General features: G+C 42.3%; 1 long non-coding RNA gene across 1 annotated transcript in view; it reads right to left on the minus strand.

Moving 5' to 3' along the window:
* Window positions 1–3,684: 3,684 nt before the first annotated feature.
* The window catches only part of LOC121664368, a 21,440-nt gene continuing 9,180 nt past the window's right edge, over window positions 3,685–15,944 (minus strand). The window contains exons 2-4 of the long non-coding RNA XR_006015988.1: window positions 13,348–13,575; window positions 7,643–7,871; window positions 3,685–6,149 (exon numbers count right to left, since the gene is read on the minus strand). This is a non-coding gene — a long non-coding RNA (uncharacterized LOC121664368). The remainder of the gene's footprint in view (window positions 6,150–7,642; window positions 7,872–13,347; window positions 13,576–15,944) is intronic.

Here is a 15,944-nt window from a genome sequence, read left to right on the forward strand (position 1 = left end):
GATATCTGCAAATGAAATTCCTGCTCCCTGATGTGTACTGATGTCTGATCTAAGGGGACTGCACAGCTGGAAACCACCACAGCTCATTTCTGCAGTGCCCAGTGCTATCCCTAGCAGATCTATTTCTGCTTTAAAGTCAATAAGAATTGATTTCAACTCTTATTTTTCCCTCATATTATTACAGGAGAGAGAAATCCTTCCCATGACAAGCACAGTAGACATTGCCATCATCACAAATGAAGACATGGAGCAAGCCCAGTGTATCCCTCCTTATTCACACCTGATGCAGCATTACCTCCCCATGAGGGTGGGCAGGCCCTGGCACAGGGTGCCCAGAGCAGCTGTGGCTGCCCCTGGATCCCTGGCAGTGCCCAAGGCCAGGTTGGCCATTGGGGCTTGGAGCAGCCTGGGACAGTGGAAGGTGTCCCTGCCCATGGCAGGGGTGGCACTGGATGGGCTTTAAGGTCCCTCCAAGCCAGGCCATTCTGTGATTCTATGACTGAATAATAGTCAATCTTTCGTTGTAGCTTTATTCTTTTTTACCTTTTAATTTACTAATCAAATTTAGACATGCAAAAGATTTTTCTTTAAAATGATAGTTACCAATCTGGACTGGAAAAACCCTTTGGTTTGAAATTTTATCTCTGTTCTAAAAGGTAAGCAGAGAGCATTATGGTGTTTCCCTCCTTCCATGGAGGATACACGGCACTGTCTGCACCCTCACTAAGGCTGGGCTGTATCTGCATGTGCATCCCTGTGCTGAGACAGAACTCCTGGCTGGAGAGCAGAGTCCTCTCCTGAGGTGTGTGTGTCCATCTCTGCCACACTGAGCTCAGGATCACATTGCAGATCTGCTCTGTTGCACTCCAAGGACTGGGAAAATTGATGGAAATCTCTCTGTCGGATAGCTGGCTGCAAAATCCAGCTGATATTCTGAGTTTGGAGTCATTTGGGCAAGTAATGCTCATCTTGCAACCACTCAAAGATAGGGTCAAAGCTGGGACAGAGGGATCTGTAAATTACAGATCTGCCTGGCTGGGACATGGGCTGCTCCCTGGAAAAAAGGAGGAGTGTGCACCTTGCTGTGCCCTAGGCACAACACTGCCTCTTTCACATCTTGCTTCTCTTATCCTTAGGCCCCTGGGATGCTGGAATAAAGGCTGGGTGCTTCTCAGTAAGGAACCACTGCTCATCCCAGTCCTGGATTACCTGGGAGCCTTGCCAGGGACAAGTAGAATACTCAGTCAGAGGAGGAAGAAAATAAAAAAAAGACAGAGCTTTGTGGTCTGTGCTGTTTGCCTGTTTGATGATAAACCAGAATGGTTTCTATGGCCTGGAAATACACAGAGAACACTTAAAGCCCGTCCAGTGCCACCCCTGCCGTGCCCAGGGACACCTTCCATTGTCCCAGGCTGCTCCAAGCCCCAATGTCCAGCCTGGCCTTGGACACTGCCAGGGATCCAGGGGCAGCCCCAGCTGCTCTGGGCACCCTGTGCCAGGGCCTGCCCACCCTCCCAGGGAACAATTCCTTCCCGATATCCCACCTAAACTGACTCTCTGTCAGTGGGAATCCATTCCCCTTTATCCTGTCACAACAGACTCTTGTAAAAAGCCCCATCTCCATCTTCCTTGCATGTCTTTTTAACCTTTAGGCTATTGGAGATCCCTTTTTTCAAGCAGATAATGATGAAAAAGGTGGTGTAAAAAGATATCAAATGATTGTCTGACCATTGAAAATCAAGTGGCATGAACAAAAAAAGGCACAGTCAGTGTTCTTGTACCTGCTGCAGACCAATAACCTCAAGAAAACTGTGATGCTCAGCAAGAGAGCAGAAAAAGCAAACAGGGAAGAGGAGTTGGTAGAATTATTTCGTCTCTTTTGCCCCATACTTTTAAACATTACACCTGTATGGCTTTGGAATTGCTTTATGTTAGTTTGGGTCCAGCTAAGTTGACATCATTTCCTTTAAGAACGAGGCAAGATTCCCAGACTGTTTAATGTTCCTGAGGTGGATTTCTCTAGGATGTAACACACTTATTGGTGTTCTCAAGTGAGCCTTCAGCAGATCTGAATCATTTAAGGGTTCGCCCTCATCTAGTTAAAAATCAGTGTTCGAATATCTATCAGTATGCAAAACATTCATTTGCTACCAGAGTTAGAGCTCCTTATTATACCAGGAAGAATTTAAGTTTTAATTAGCATTTCCTCTGGTGTACTAAACCCACTGAGACTACTAGACTTACTAAAATTTAATTAACTTGACAAAAGATCCTAATTGTTTTCATGCCACTAGTCCTTAGTGGGACTAAAAATAATACCCTTCAAATTAAGTGTCTGCAACCCACCTTCCTTTTGGTTGTCCTACATACATCAAATTGGTTGGCCTACATATAATTATAGTTGGTAGGAAGCCTTGCCCACTCTGGAATCAAGATTGTTTGCTCAAAAATGGAGATTTTTATGGCAATGCACAGTGATGAAAACCTATTATTCAAAAGGCCTCAGCTAACATTAATTCTTTCCACCATTTTACTAGGTTTTGGAGGTTTGTTGATTTATCTTGGTGCACAGACTAATCAGGGAGGTGTAGCATTTGTTTAAATCAATATAGAAGCCTAATATTGGCAAGAGAAAAGAAAGATTAATGCATTGGTAGTGCAACTATGTTAAACAGTATATATATCCATATGAAGTATTGTGTGAAATTTGGAATTTAAATAAAAATACTTCCTGCTCATATCTTTATCTCTTTCACAATTGAGCTGCTCACATAATTCCAAGGTTTTATTCACTTTGAGACATTCATCTCGAAAGAAATGTGACTGTGGAAAACATTAGGGCATAGTCTTAGGAGCACTGGGGACAGCTTTGTTGCAGGAGTTTGTGTGCAGAACACAAGCACTGCAATCCAAGGAATCCTTTGGCTATGAATGGCTGAAGCAGAAGTTTTAAGGGGAAGGAACCGAGGAAAAATACCCAAGTTCTTTTGCCAAGATAAGGATTTCTTTGCCAGCATCCCTACATTACGGGGATCAGATCTGTTTGTCTAATTATTACCTCCAAAATTTAAAGAATGAATCAGCTCGGAAAACAAATCGAATCCATCCCTTGTTATTCTTCTTCTGAGCTTTGTTGGGACTGAATATCCTTGAAGTGCTTAGAAATCACTGCTCACACAGGTGTGGGTTTGGCAATGTATTCCATTACAGGGATGCTCTTCTTTGAAGAGACTGTGTGTTTGGTAAGGCTCAGACTCCATCCCCTCCTGCAATAACACAGTTCAGGCTGAGGCTGCACCACTGTGAATGCAAGGGAATACCAAATATCTGCATTGTTACATCCTCAAGGCACCGGGAGGGAAAAACCTGTAAATCTCTGTGCATCCACAGCCTTCACCTTCTTTTTCTTCCCAAACATCTGGCTGCTTTATCACATCTGAATACTAAGAGGATTATCTTGGCTGATGAACCATCCAGACTGGCTGTTAAACACCTCCTTTCTGCTTTCCTTGCCAAGTTCCTCCTTTGTTTCCTTCCCTTTCAATTTGAACCACAAGGTGCTCTCCAAGCCCCAATTTCCATCCAGATTTATTGATGTGAGCTCAAGGTTCCCATCTATTGTACTGCAATTATTAGAATCTCCTGAATACACGTAAACAAAATATTTTTAATGAACAGCTCCACAGAGTTCACATTCATAACTTTTGCCCTAATAAATAGAACCTTTCCATGAGCCTTTCACTAAAAACCACCATATGTCTGTATGTGTTTATTGAAGACAAATATTTAAAATTAAACTCTCATTAACTTTTCTCTGCATGTATAAAATAGTGAACTCTGAAGACTTGTCAGAGGTATAAGTTTAGCACATAAAATTTAAAGAAACCCAGGTATACAGTCAATAACATGAGACTACAGGAAAAGCAGGCCACCAAATATTCACTGCAGAAGACTTTATGTATTTGGAAGAAATTAAGTTCATGTTTGTAGGAAAATGTTCATCTTTTTCCATGTAGATAACATCTTATGAACAATAAAAATCTAAAGTAAACTTTGTTCCTCTTCCCATCCCTGTCTTGTATTTGATTTTTTTTTTTCCTGTGGATAATGAATCATTGGCAACACAAGATAAAACACAGGGATTTTATCTCCCGGGTTTAACAACTGTGAGGAGCAGCTTGGAACTCTCTCATGTTCTCATCACCACTTATTAGAATGCTCTGACTTTTAAAAAGGCTGCTTTCAGCAGTTTTTCGTGGCCTGACCTCCTGTTCACCTCAAGCATTCAGACACATAAAATCTCTAACGAAACAGGAGTATTTTATAAAACAATTCATTATGATGGGGTTTTCTGATCCAGTGTTTTCGCACACCTTTGGAGCCTTATGTTCGAGCAGAACAATTTATTCAATTAGAAAATTGAAGCGTAATTGAAAATTACAATGCACAAAAGCAGTTGTGTATAACGTAACATGGAGACAGGTAATGGAAATGGCAAAGACTCAGAAAAGAAAAGAAAAGAAAATACTTCAAGCCTCTGAAGTTTTAAGTGTCTTCACCCCAAATATAAGCCATCAATAGCACAGTGATTTGTGGGAATGCTGAGAACACTTACAAAATCATCTCCTCATTGTCTTTCACTGAGAACACTGATAGTTTAATTTGGATGTAGTCTTGCTCTGTCTTTCTTTTCCTGTGCAGATACATATTTTTTTAATTGTGTGGTTGTGATATTTTATTTTAAAATTGCTTGTCAACTGCAAAGGATAAATAAGCCCTCAGAAGTGGTAGTAGGTTCAGAAAGAACCTTTTGAGAGAAATCTTTTAAAAAGGGAACACACGCTCAGTTTTAAATAAGTCTGAGTGTCTTGAGTACACTGCAGTTTCTCCTTTTCTATAGCAAATTTAAGGCTTAACTCTGTCTGGCTCAAGCAAAAGAATAAGTCATTATGGAGTAATTTATCAGGATTTTATTTCTTTTTTCTGTCAATAGCTGATGGAAGGGTTGGTATGGCACAATGGAAAACAGTGACAAAAAACCAAATCTGAGGTTTGGGTTTGGATTGGATTTCAGAGGAGTAGAAAGAAATATTGTTGGGATAAATCTCTCATATTTGCCCATGAAAAAGCTTTGTATAAGATTCTCATAACCAATTTAAATATCAGTATAATGAATATTCATTTCCTGCTGCTTACAAAAAAGGCTTTAAAAAAAGAAACTGAAAAAGGTAAAGCCTTAGTAAGTGTTAACATCTCTCTCTTGAAATCAGTTATGTTGATTTATTCTTAAGGTCTAAACCACAGAAATCATACATTTTTGTAAAGAAAAACAGTTTATACTTTAATTATCAAATCCCTTTGCAATTCCACAGTGACAGATTTTTCTGGGAACGAAACACAGCATTGGGCTGGAAGAACATTGGTGCCATGAGGAAGGAACAGCTACTTTATAAAGGTTTCCCAGCCCTAAGCATGAGATACAAAATCGAAAAGAGAAGTTAATATTTTGGTAGGAAAAATCCCAAACTGATGGAAAAACATCTGCTCCATTTAGAAACTAATGGAAAATATCAGAGCAATAAAAAGAAATACTGCAATTAAAAGTAAGGGAATTGCTGAGGAAATATAGCTGTGGAAAATGTTTACCAACTTTGAACATCAACTGAGGATTGTGTAGGCACTCCACTCAACAGAAACACAAATAATGCTACAGAACCTGCAAACAGTGGTTTTTAAAGCAGATCTCACCAAATTTAACATTAAGTCATAGAAACCATCACAGCCTCAGTGTTACAGGACTTTTCCTCCTGGATTTTTCAGTAAATAGAGGAGACAGACTCTCTGTTGGGGGAAAGTGCACACTGTTCTTACGCAAGAAAATATCCTCATGTTCTCTGAACCTAAAAAAAAGTAATAATAATTTGTCTTCATATAAGCAACAACCATGAAGCCATGATATTTTCTGAGTATATTGACCAAAATCACAGGGTTCTCTTCCAAACTTTGCAGATTTCAGGAAGCTGTGTGCACATCCAGTCTGGTTTTGTTACAGTGGGACAGAGGATTGAAGAGAACTCATTCCAGTCCTGATTGCATTATCCTCCATTCAGCCATAAGTCCCCAGACTTCATGCAACAAAGGCTGCAGAGCTGGAATACAAACATGAGCTGAGGAAAATCCAGTTAGAAACAGATCTGAGTATTAACCCCACATTATCTGTAAGTAAATTGGAAGGCAAAGCTTGCAGCAGAGAGTTAAGGCTGCATTTAACCTCCTCTGTCTTGTTTCAGACTGAAAGTGTTGAGGACGGTGGTCATCCACTGCTCTGAGCCCAACATTGCTCTGAACTCCACACGGGACCTCTCTGGTTGGAAAAACCCAGATTTAGGATGAAGGACAAATATCAAAACTCTCAGCTAAAAACTTGATATACAGCTTGATGTTCTCAGTAAACATGTGACCCAGATCATTTTAATTCCCATGGGTTTAAGACTTGAGTTAATTCAAGTCACTAATCAGTGATAAAACTGATCTTTGCTAAAATTCTGACCCTGGCTGGTTCAAAGCAGGACTTGAAAATCAGCTGCAGAGGTTATTGAAATACCCTTAATCTCATCTCTGATTGGGTTCTATAGAAAATAGTAATCACACAGAAACCCAAATTTTCTGATAGACAGAATTCAAGGCACATATCTGAATTAATGAATATCGCAGTAAATATCTAAATATTTTGATAATGATAATACTGTGTGAGAATATTTGAATCTGCCTGGAAAAGTTTTAGCTGGACTTTTTTCCTAAAGTAATATAACATCAGATACCTTATTCAACCTTTTGATTGCACTAGATAAGCATATTCCTTACCATTTCTGACTCAAGAATTTGCTTAGTTAGCCATCAATTCTTTTATTTCTAAGATTTAATTAGATTTCAGTATTGATGTGTGATCACCACAAATCAGAAAGTCTCTAATTTGTGTTCATGCTGTGTTTTTGGTCTTGGTTTTGAAAAATTGATTGTAGTAGAAAATAGCAAAAAAAAAAAGAAAAAAGTGGGCACTTGCTGACCACCTTGAAACATTGATTCGAAAATGCTGAGATCTGTAGACCTCAACATGACTTGATAGGCAGGAGCAATTTCAATATATGCAACCTGAATGAATATTTTATAGAACTGATTTGCAGAGCCAGAAGAGCAATCTGTAAGAGCCCTGTCCTTGTCACCTGCTGGTGTCATCCTGTGCACATCTCTTTGCACCTCAGAATTCCCAACACCAGCCAAAGTCCTGCATTCCCTCTTGTCTCCGTTTCACTCTGGTTCTGCCAGCTCTGGAAATCAGGTCCTTTGTAGATCTGATTGAGCCCTCAACCAGACACAAAGATGGGTGTCTGACTCCTGACATTTGGCTCCCAGGGAGGTGGGTCACAGTTCTCTAGTCCCAGGCCCAAGCCCATAAAATGTGATGCTCAAATTCCAGTTTTAAATGCTCTGCTGACTGACTAACCATGGAACCTCACCGTGTTCACATGAAGATAAATCTGGGGCTGCACTCCCTGTTGTTGTTATGTTTATCACCTTGTCTATCTGCCAGTATTAAAACCAGATTTCCCTGGTGCAATGAAGATGTTAAAAAAGAGCTCACCATAATCAGGAAAAGCACGGATAATGCTGCCTTTACTTGTCATGGTTAAGCTGATCCCACTATTTACCCTTCCTGCAAAGACAGGGATCTCCCAAGGAGCTGCTGCTGATGCCAGGTGGGCAGATCATTCTCTGTAGATAAGTAGGTGCTGGAAGCCTTCTTCCAAAACAACGTCTGGAATGCTGGAAAAGGAGAGCTCCACCTGACTGGGAATTAGACACAGCAGGCCCTGCAGAGACATGGGAGATGGAGAACTCAGAACTTCAAAATGATTTCCTGGTCATGCAGAAAGGCTGTTCAGATTTCTTTTATAAGAAGATCAAAGGTTGTAGAGGGAATTGCAATTTGAGCCCAAATAGAAGGGAGTGTGCTGTGTTCAAAGCAGCCATGCTCCGGACTGGGGGGATCTTAATTTATGGCTCAGTTGTACTTTGTGTTTTCAGAGGTCCCAGGTTCCACCAGACCTCAGTTCAGACGCTGCTGATTTGTTTCCTGGGCTCACTTTTTGAAGTCTAATCTTGAATCAAGAAAGGGGTGGGCAAGAAAATTAATGGTACCTATGGAAGCAATCAATTCGTATGCTCAGTACTTTGGGTCTAAATTCATAATTGTAGGTGAAGTCAGCCTTTCTGAAGAGCTGCCAGGAGCATTTATATAGGGCATGGACTTTATGCTGGCCTGCAGAGAAGAAAATTCTTATGTTTAATAGTGTTTCTTTGTTTGATTTCTATAGATCATGTAGCCAAACACTTTGTATTTTTAGCTGACATGAAAAGTCTTTCTCAATACAATGTGGTTTAGAAAAATCCATTCAGTCAGGAAAAAAGGTAGTGATGACCCATTAAGGAAACATTCCTTAAACCCCAGCAGTTTAATTTAAAAATGTCTTGTTTCTTCAGTCTGTTAATCCTAAACAAGCCCTGGACATTTTTGAACTATGCAACTAATCCTGAGAATGCTCACCCATGCAAATTGTTGCTTAGAATGGGAATAAAAGATTATGCTGTCAGGTTTCATATCTGGGATATGGAGGGCTTCACATTTTAGATTACAGAAATGTCACTAATCTTCTGAGGGAATGAAACACACTTTAACCTTGCCCAAGTACTTCTTTGCTGTCATTAAGGTAAACAGAATGAATATTAATAGGACAGTTTGGCCTATTTAGGATCGAAGGCAATATCTGTACCAAAATGCAGTTCACAACACTGAAACTGGCCTACTTGGCTAAAAACCCTATAATGTCTGAACATCCCAAATGCCATGAGGAGCTCATGGGAGTTTTTAAAGGTGTGAGGCTAAAACTTCCTCCAGCATGTTCAGCATTTGCAGAGAAGAGGATGCCTGCAGATGGAAGGGAGAAGGATTGATTTGCTAATAGATGTTTGTCCTTTTACCTCTGTGGATCTTCCAGCCACAAAGTGTGAGACCTGGTGGGAGCTTCCATTTGTTGTGGGAAGAGGAGGAGAGCATGAGATCATAGTCCTGGATGATACAGCCATAGTAAATTATTCATTATTGTGATGTATATATAGTCCCTGCCTTGGGCTGCCTTCAGCAACGTGAAACATGACAGGTTGTTTCTTTCTTTCTAATGGTTAAATAGACAAAAAGCCTGAGACAGCTTCTGTCTTCTATTGCACCTTTTTGGGATTTTTATCTACCATTTTTATCTACTTCCTGAGTGTGCTCTTTATATAAAATAATGAAAGAGTGGGGAAGGAATGAAGAAGGAAGGAAACAGCAGAGAATGGAGACAGAACTCCTCCAAACACTGCTCAAAGCTCCTGACATGCCTTGACATTGCTCCTTTCACACAGATTTAAAATATGTATTTCAAAACTTCCCCATGCCCCTAAGCCATAAATATTTAATTCTCAGTATTACCATCAATCAGGTTAGAGGATCTATGAAAGATATTGGTGGTAAAAGCTTCTTGTGCTGTTTGCTGCAGACCTCCAAAAGCACTCCAGTTTCTCAGAGAGCTTCTGAGGAACTGATGGCAGAGGGGGGGTGTTGATTAATGGCTCCCTGGGACACTCTGACACCTCTGCCTGGATCAGAGAGATAAGAGACAGCGGAGAGCAGCTCTTGGTACAAGGCAGGCAAAGGTTAGCAGCATGCAGGAATTCCTGCAAGGAACAGGAGATAGGCAGCAGCTCCCTCTGGGGCAGGATAATGGGTTGCAAAGGGGAGCCAGAGAGTAAAGGAGCATTTTGTAGTACTCAGGCAAAAACAAGAGACAAGACAGATGATGTGAGAGGGTTAGAATAAAAGCAAGAATAAGAATCCACTGAGAAATGAAGCTTAAAGTGTGCCAAGGTTTGGGGGTTTTTTAAAGTATGGTTTAATTTATCATCCATAACAGAGGGCTTGTATCAGGAGGGTTTTATTTATTCTTTTATGCTACCAAAATATACCATACTTCAGACAGCAGGTGAGGGAGAGGATTCTCTGCCTTTACTCTGCTATCCTGAGGCCTCACCTGGGCTGGGGTGTGGTGCCACCTGTGAACAGGTGCCCCCAGCACAGGAAGGACATGGAGCTGTTGGAGAGAGTCCAGAGGAGGCCACAGAGGTGCTGAGGGGACTGGAGCCCCTCCCCTGTGGAGCCAGGCTGGGAGAGCTGGGGCTGCTCAGCCTGCAGAGGAGAAGGTTGTGTGGAGACCTCACAGCACCTCCCAGGGTCTGCAGGGGCTGCAGGGAAACCAGAGAGGGACAATTCCTCAGGGACTGCAGTGGCAGAACACAGGGAATGGCTTCCCAGTGCCAGAGGACAGGGCTGGATGGGAGATTGGGCAGGAATTGTTCCCTGGGAGGGTGGGCAGGCCCTGGCACAGGGTGCCCAGAGCAGCTGGGGCTGCCCCTGGATCCCTGGCAGTGCCCAAGGCCAGGCTGGACATTGGGGCTTGGAGCAGCCTGGGACAGTGGAAGGTGTCCCTGCCCATGGCAGGGGGTGGGAAGAGATGGTTTTTAGGGTCCTTCCCAACCCAACCCATTCTATGATTCCATAATTTGCCATCCTGAACAAAGTGCACTTCTCTATCCCAGCAGTGTCACCAGCACACCCAGCACATCTAACAGCCCAGTACTCAGTTAAAATAATGCTCACACTACAGAGGTACAAGGAAAACTCAGAGAGATTGGTTAGAGTAGCTTGTTCTGCAAATGAGAGCTATTTGTGATAATTGGCACAAAACATCTACTGTAACAAGGCACTCTCCATGACCCAGGAACATTTCTCCCATGTAAAGCAGAACGGAATGCAGGAACTTGCATTGCCCAGTCATCCATTTATCCCAGTGCCAATGCCATATGAAGGGTCCAGAAACACATACTCCACAAAACAGAAAAATTCCATTTTAGGTTAACTTTATCTTCTCCCCAGACTGTGCTTAGAATTGCTAGCAAAGAGCAAGTAGGTTTTTTTCAGTCAGCTTCCACTTGAAGTCATTGGAATACTTTTCTGGAGTAAAATGTCATCACACAGGCTGCCTTCCTGACCAGGCAGGGAGCTTTGTTATTTACAGATCTAACTATTGGTAAATGCCCTGCATAGAAATAAAGGTGGCTTTAAACTTTGCAAATGTCGTTTGCAAGGCAAGGCATGAGACAGCCTGGGGAGAATTCTGTAAACAGGGGTTGATCCACAGAACCTGGGAGCCATTGGAGGGGGAAAATAAATTGGCTTTAATGAGCTTCGACTTAGTTTTCAAAGTAGGAAATTTTGACACATTTGGGAGTACTTTGCTTTAGTGTGAATGAGCCAGGAGCACAAATCCTTGGAATGAGAATTATTTCAAAATGATTTTAGGCTGACATCACTGACTGGCTTAAACTGCATCATTTCCAGTGGGAAAGGTAAGGAGAAGAGGTCCTTCAGGGCATGATAGTATAAAGTTGTTCTTGGCATGGAGTCTGGAGAGGGGAAATACCTACAACCTCTCCCAGATGTGGGTGGGCAAAGCCTAAAGTCCCAGGGGTGCTCTCCTCCACAGGAATCTCTATTAACTGTTGGCCATGGAGGGAGAACTGCAGGAAAAGAGCAAAAATTTCAGGGATATCCTGCTTGGCATGGAGGTATGGACACAAGTGAAAATCACCTACAGGAACTCAAGAAAAAATGATTTTTTTGGGTCAGGAAGAAGGATTTAGAAAGGTCCTCAAAGAGCTTTTATTGGAAGAGTCATTTGGAGTGATGTTTTGAGGCTACAAGGATACACCATCCACTTCCTGCAAGTGCGCTATTCCTGAGAGATCCCACACCACCCACGTGTGCAGGGCTCATTTCCTAAATGACAGCAGCAAAACATAAACTTGGGAAGCCACGGGGCTTCATATGGAGTTGGTCTTTCCGGTGAGGATTAGTTACTGTCTAACTCGAGACAAGAGGCAAATAGACAATTCTTTGCTGTGAAGCAGCAAAAATAAGAATGTTGCATGTTTTCACTGAAAGAAAATAATTTTTAACATTTTGGTGTCAAATTATGTCCAGAGGGTGCTGAGAGCAATGATCTTATTTGGTGCTGGGCATAACTGGGCATGATTGTGCCATGCTCACTTTCTTGTTACAATGGTTCTGAGAGGCTGCACTCTAATCCAAAAGCACAAGATTTTTAAATAGGCATTAAAAAATATTTTTATTAGGCAAATGGGCATTTTGGTACCTATAGGTATTTTTAAAAATCCCACTAAATGCCCTAGAAGAGTGAAGTACCTTAAGAATTAAGGCTTGTAATTCCTCAAGGAAGAAAAGACAGCTCCTTCTCCCCCACGTCTGTGAGATCTGGCCATGCCTTTCTCATGGACTTGGGCCTTTAATGCCAAGGTTGTTCCACCTGAAAAGCAACTCTGCGAGGGAACTTTTGCTAGTTTAAAAATCTTAAAAGTACCGTCTCACTAGGGAAGAGGTTTGGAAATAAAGGGATAAGCTAATTATTTATAATTAGGTCAGACTGGGTAGGCTGATTGCCATAATTAACACAGCCTAATGACTGGCCTGGGGGAGTTTAGTTGGCTGTACCAGGTGAAATCTGGTCAAGTGGATCTGTGTTGTGCTCTGCTGGTGTGACAGCATTCCCAGCTCAGGCAGACTGGAGGCTGGAAAATGTAGGTGACTGTGCTGGAAGGCTGAGCTGGGATCATGGGGTGCTCCCAGGAGGGAAAGGAAGCAAGTGTGAGTTGGGGAAATGCTCCCGAGCTAGCAGTGAGGAGCTGGGTGAAGGTCTGGAGAGCTGTGCATCAAAGCAAACAGCAGCACTTCTTAACTGAAAAGAGATCTCTGGAAAAGAGAGGAGCGTTCCTGCGGCTCAGAGGGCTGAGGGCACGTCTCAGGCTGAGCTAACCCGGGTGCACAGACTGTGCACGTAAATATTTCACACAGCAAGGATGAGTCAGGAACACCCCCCTTCCTACAGCTCCTTGCAGTGGAAGCTCAGAGAGCTCCTGTGGGATCCACACCAAGCCTGTGCTGGTGGCTGTGCCTGACTGTGAGACATCCTCCCACACAGCACTTCGCTGCTGCCCTTCCCTCGCTGCAGGAATGGTCCCTTCCCTCGGCCTGGCTCCTTCAATCCTCTCCACAACACAGAAAAGGAGGCTGAACAACAGCCAAGTACATTCCAGAAATAATTAACAGCAAAGAGAATAGAAAACAGCCAGAGACTGAGCAGCTTCAAGCCCGCTTCGGGAGAGCATCACACACACCTTGGAAGATAGAGAGTGTGAGCACAAATCCTGACATGGCCCTGTGTAGCTTTCCAAATCCCAAACTGACTCAGAATTCCAGGCTGCATCCAAGCCTTCACAAGCAGTGTCACTAAAAGTGTTGTTGGAGAGTTTTTGTTTTTCCCGCCGTTTCAGTGACACCACCAGGCCTCATTGTAGCACAGGAAAACACCTGCTCAGGTGCTTTGCTCACCAAATAGAAGTTGCCTGAGGAGAGAAGACATAAAAATGACTGATACAAATCATTTCATACGTAATAGGTGACAAGACAGCTGCTTCATGAGACCTTGTGTAGTTCAATAAAAAGATGCTTTTCCATCTCCACTGACCTCAGGCCCAAATGTTTTTAAGAACTCCAGGTCTTTCCTAGGTATTTGGTGGGATGGTGAGGGAAAATAAATGGTCCCCACTCCATTGCTCCGATCTGAGTAATGTTGGTGCCTCTCTGGTGCTCCTTTGGAAATGTGGCTGGGTGTGGGGGGTCTGTTTTCAGGGTTAAAGGGGCTGTCTGAGGAAACAAAATGCTTAGAGGATCTACAAGACCCACAGCTGTCAAATGCACAACCAAAACACAGATTACTGGAAGTGTGTGACGAATACAGACCCTTGACATTGATGGGCATTTTTCAATCATATATTGCTTTCATTGAAATACTCATGGCCCCCAAAAAAGCCAAACACTATGATTTACAAAAATCAAAACTTTTAGTTTTGACAGACTTTAAACATATCTCCCTGCTCCTATTTGCATAAGATTTCATTTGGAATTTACTTCAAATTCAGGTAAACATTCCCTCTGAACTATACAAGTGTTGTTGAAATACTGAAATCCAAAATGAAGTGCTCATTGCAGATCAAAGTAAAGGCTTTCATCCATTATTAAGATGCAAATACATACTTGTCCACACCCCAAACCTTAAAAATATTGTTCTTACAAACCTACCTTTTTTATTTAATTAAAGAAAAGCAAGGCAAAAACTTAATCTGGAGGCAATACGGGCAACCTCCTGATCAAACACAGCCAGATGCTCCCAGTGCCACAGCATTGCATGAGCATCTCTCACTAGAATGACTGTTAAAAATGACCTTAGAAATGCAAATTTGGGGAACTCAGTGCAGTTAGGCGCTCGGAGGGCAGTTTTCTCTCTTGCTTCTCTGACAGTCACTCTCCCCAGGCTACCGTCAGCGTCTCATTTGTCGAAGTCCCAATTATCCAGTGGGATAAACGTTCCCATTCCAGCAGGACTATGGGGTGCAGAGCTTTAATGGCCTCACCCTGGACCCCACGGACAACAACGCTGCATTGTCTTACAGCCACAGAGCGCTTTAAAGAGGGGCATTGTACCCAGCAGTCCTCAGGTAATGTCAGCCTGGAATTCCCCGCTGACGCCAAGGGGGATGGAGCAGCCACGGAGGAACTGGGAACGCAGCGAATGAGTGCCATTGTAACTGGTGCTGAAAGAAAAGAGCTTGTAACCAAGACTGTTCATTATACATATATATATAAAAGGCACCTCCACACTTTAAACTAATGATGACTTTTAGGCACGGTGTAATTACAGCACCAGTGGGAACCCATATGTCAGTGAGCTTTCAAATGGAAAGGTTGTGCCTACGAAATGAGGCCATATATTCCCATTAATTGAAGCGGTTGATTTCCAGTTACACAATATTAGTTTTAATGGCGGGACTCGTAGAAAGTCCATGAATTTCTTTTTTTTTGCTATTGCTCTGTGGTGTTAAGGTCGCACAATTTAAACTGAGCCGGGTGACACTGGTGGCAGCAGGGTTGTGACTATAAGTGACTTTCAGGGTGGTTGTCTGTAAGGTGGCATTAGAATAACCTTGGAGGAATGGTCTGTCAGCACTGCCTGCACAGCCAGAGCAGAAAGGATTAACAAGAGAAATTCTGATGAGGGTATTTACTACTAATGACTGCCTTCAAAATTGCCTTTTATCTACAGCTTTTCAAAGCATTTTCCATTCATTAAGCCTTATAAAACCTTTGTAAAATTGGTAGAAGATATAGAAATGCAGATATCTTTGTGCCAAAACACACAGTAATACTTTGACAGAAAAGGGCAGTGGTACACACTGAACATTATTTAAAATAGGAATTGCACAATGCTACAGTGATGCTATCGCTCTGTTAATTAGAGTTTGACCAGAACAGGGGAACAGTCCTGCTCTTAAGAAAAATGGTGTGGAATAATCAGCAAATAGTCCTTAGGGCTTCTGTTTTGTGTAGTTGCAGTACGGCAGATGTATGTTATGCAGTGATATTAAAAAAATGTTAAGGATATGAATGGCACCTGTTCTTTTATTGTAATGAAATCTGCTTCCCAAACTGCCATCCCCAAGAGATAAAAGCGGTGAGTCAGACCTACTAAACTGCTGAGCTGAAAACCCTGAGATTTAAAAAATGATAAATGTAAGGTCTTTTTAATTTTTTTAAAGCCTTTAGAGACAGTTTTCCTTTTTTCTGTGGCCTCAAGAGAAAGGACAGAAGGAAGGAAGGAAGGAAGGAAGGAAGGAAGGAAGGAAGGAAGGAAGGAAGGAAGGAAGGAAGGAAGGAA

This window comes from Corvus kubaryi, unplaced genomic scaffold (assembly GCF_017639235.1).
Source record: "Corvus kubaryi isolate FWS band 111438036 unplaced genomic scaffold, C.kubaryi_AGA036_p1.0 37300, whole genome shotgun sequence".
NCBI classification, from domain to species: Eukaryota; Metazoa; Chordata; class Aves; order Passeriformes; family Corvidae; genus Corvus; species Corvus kubaryi.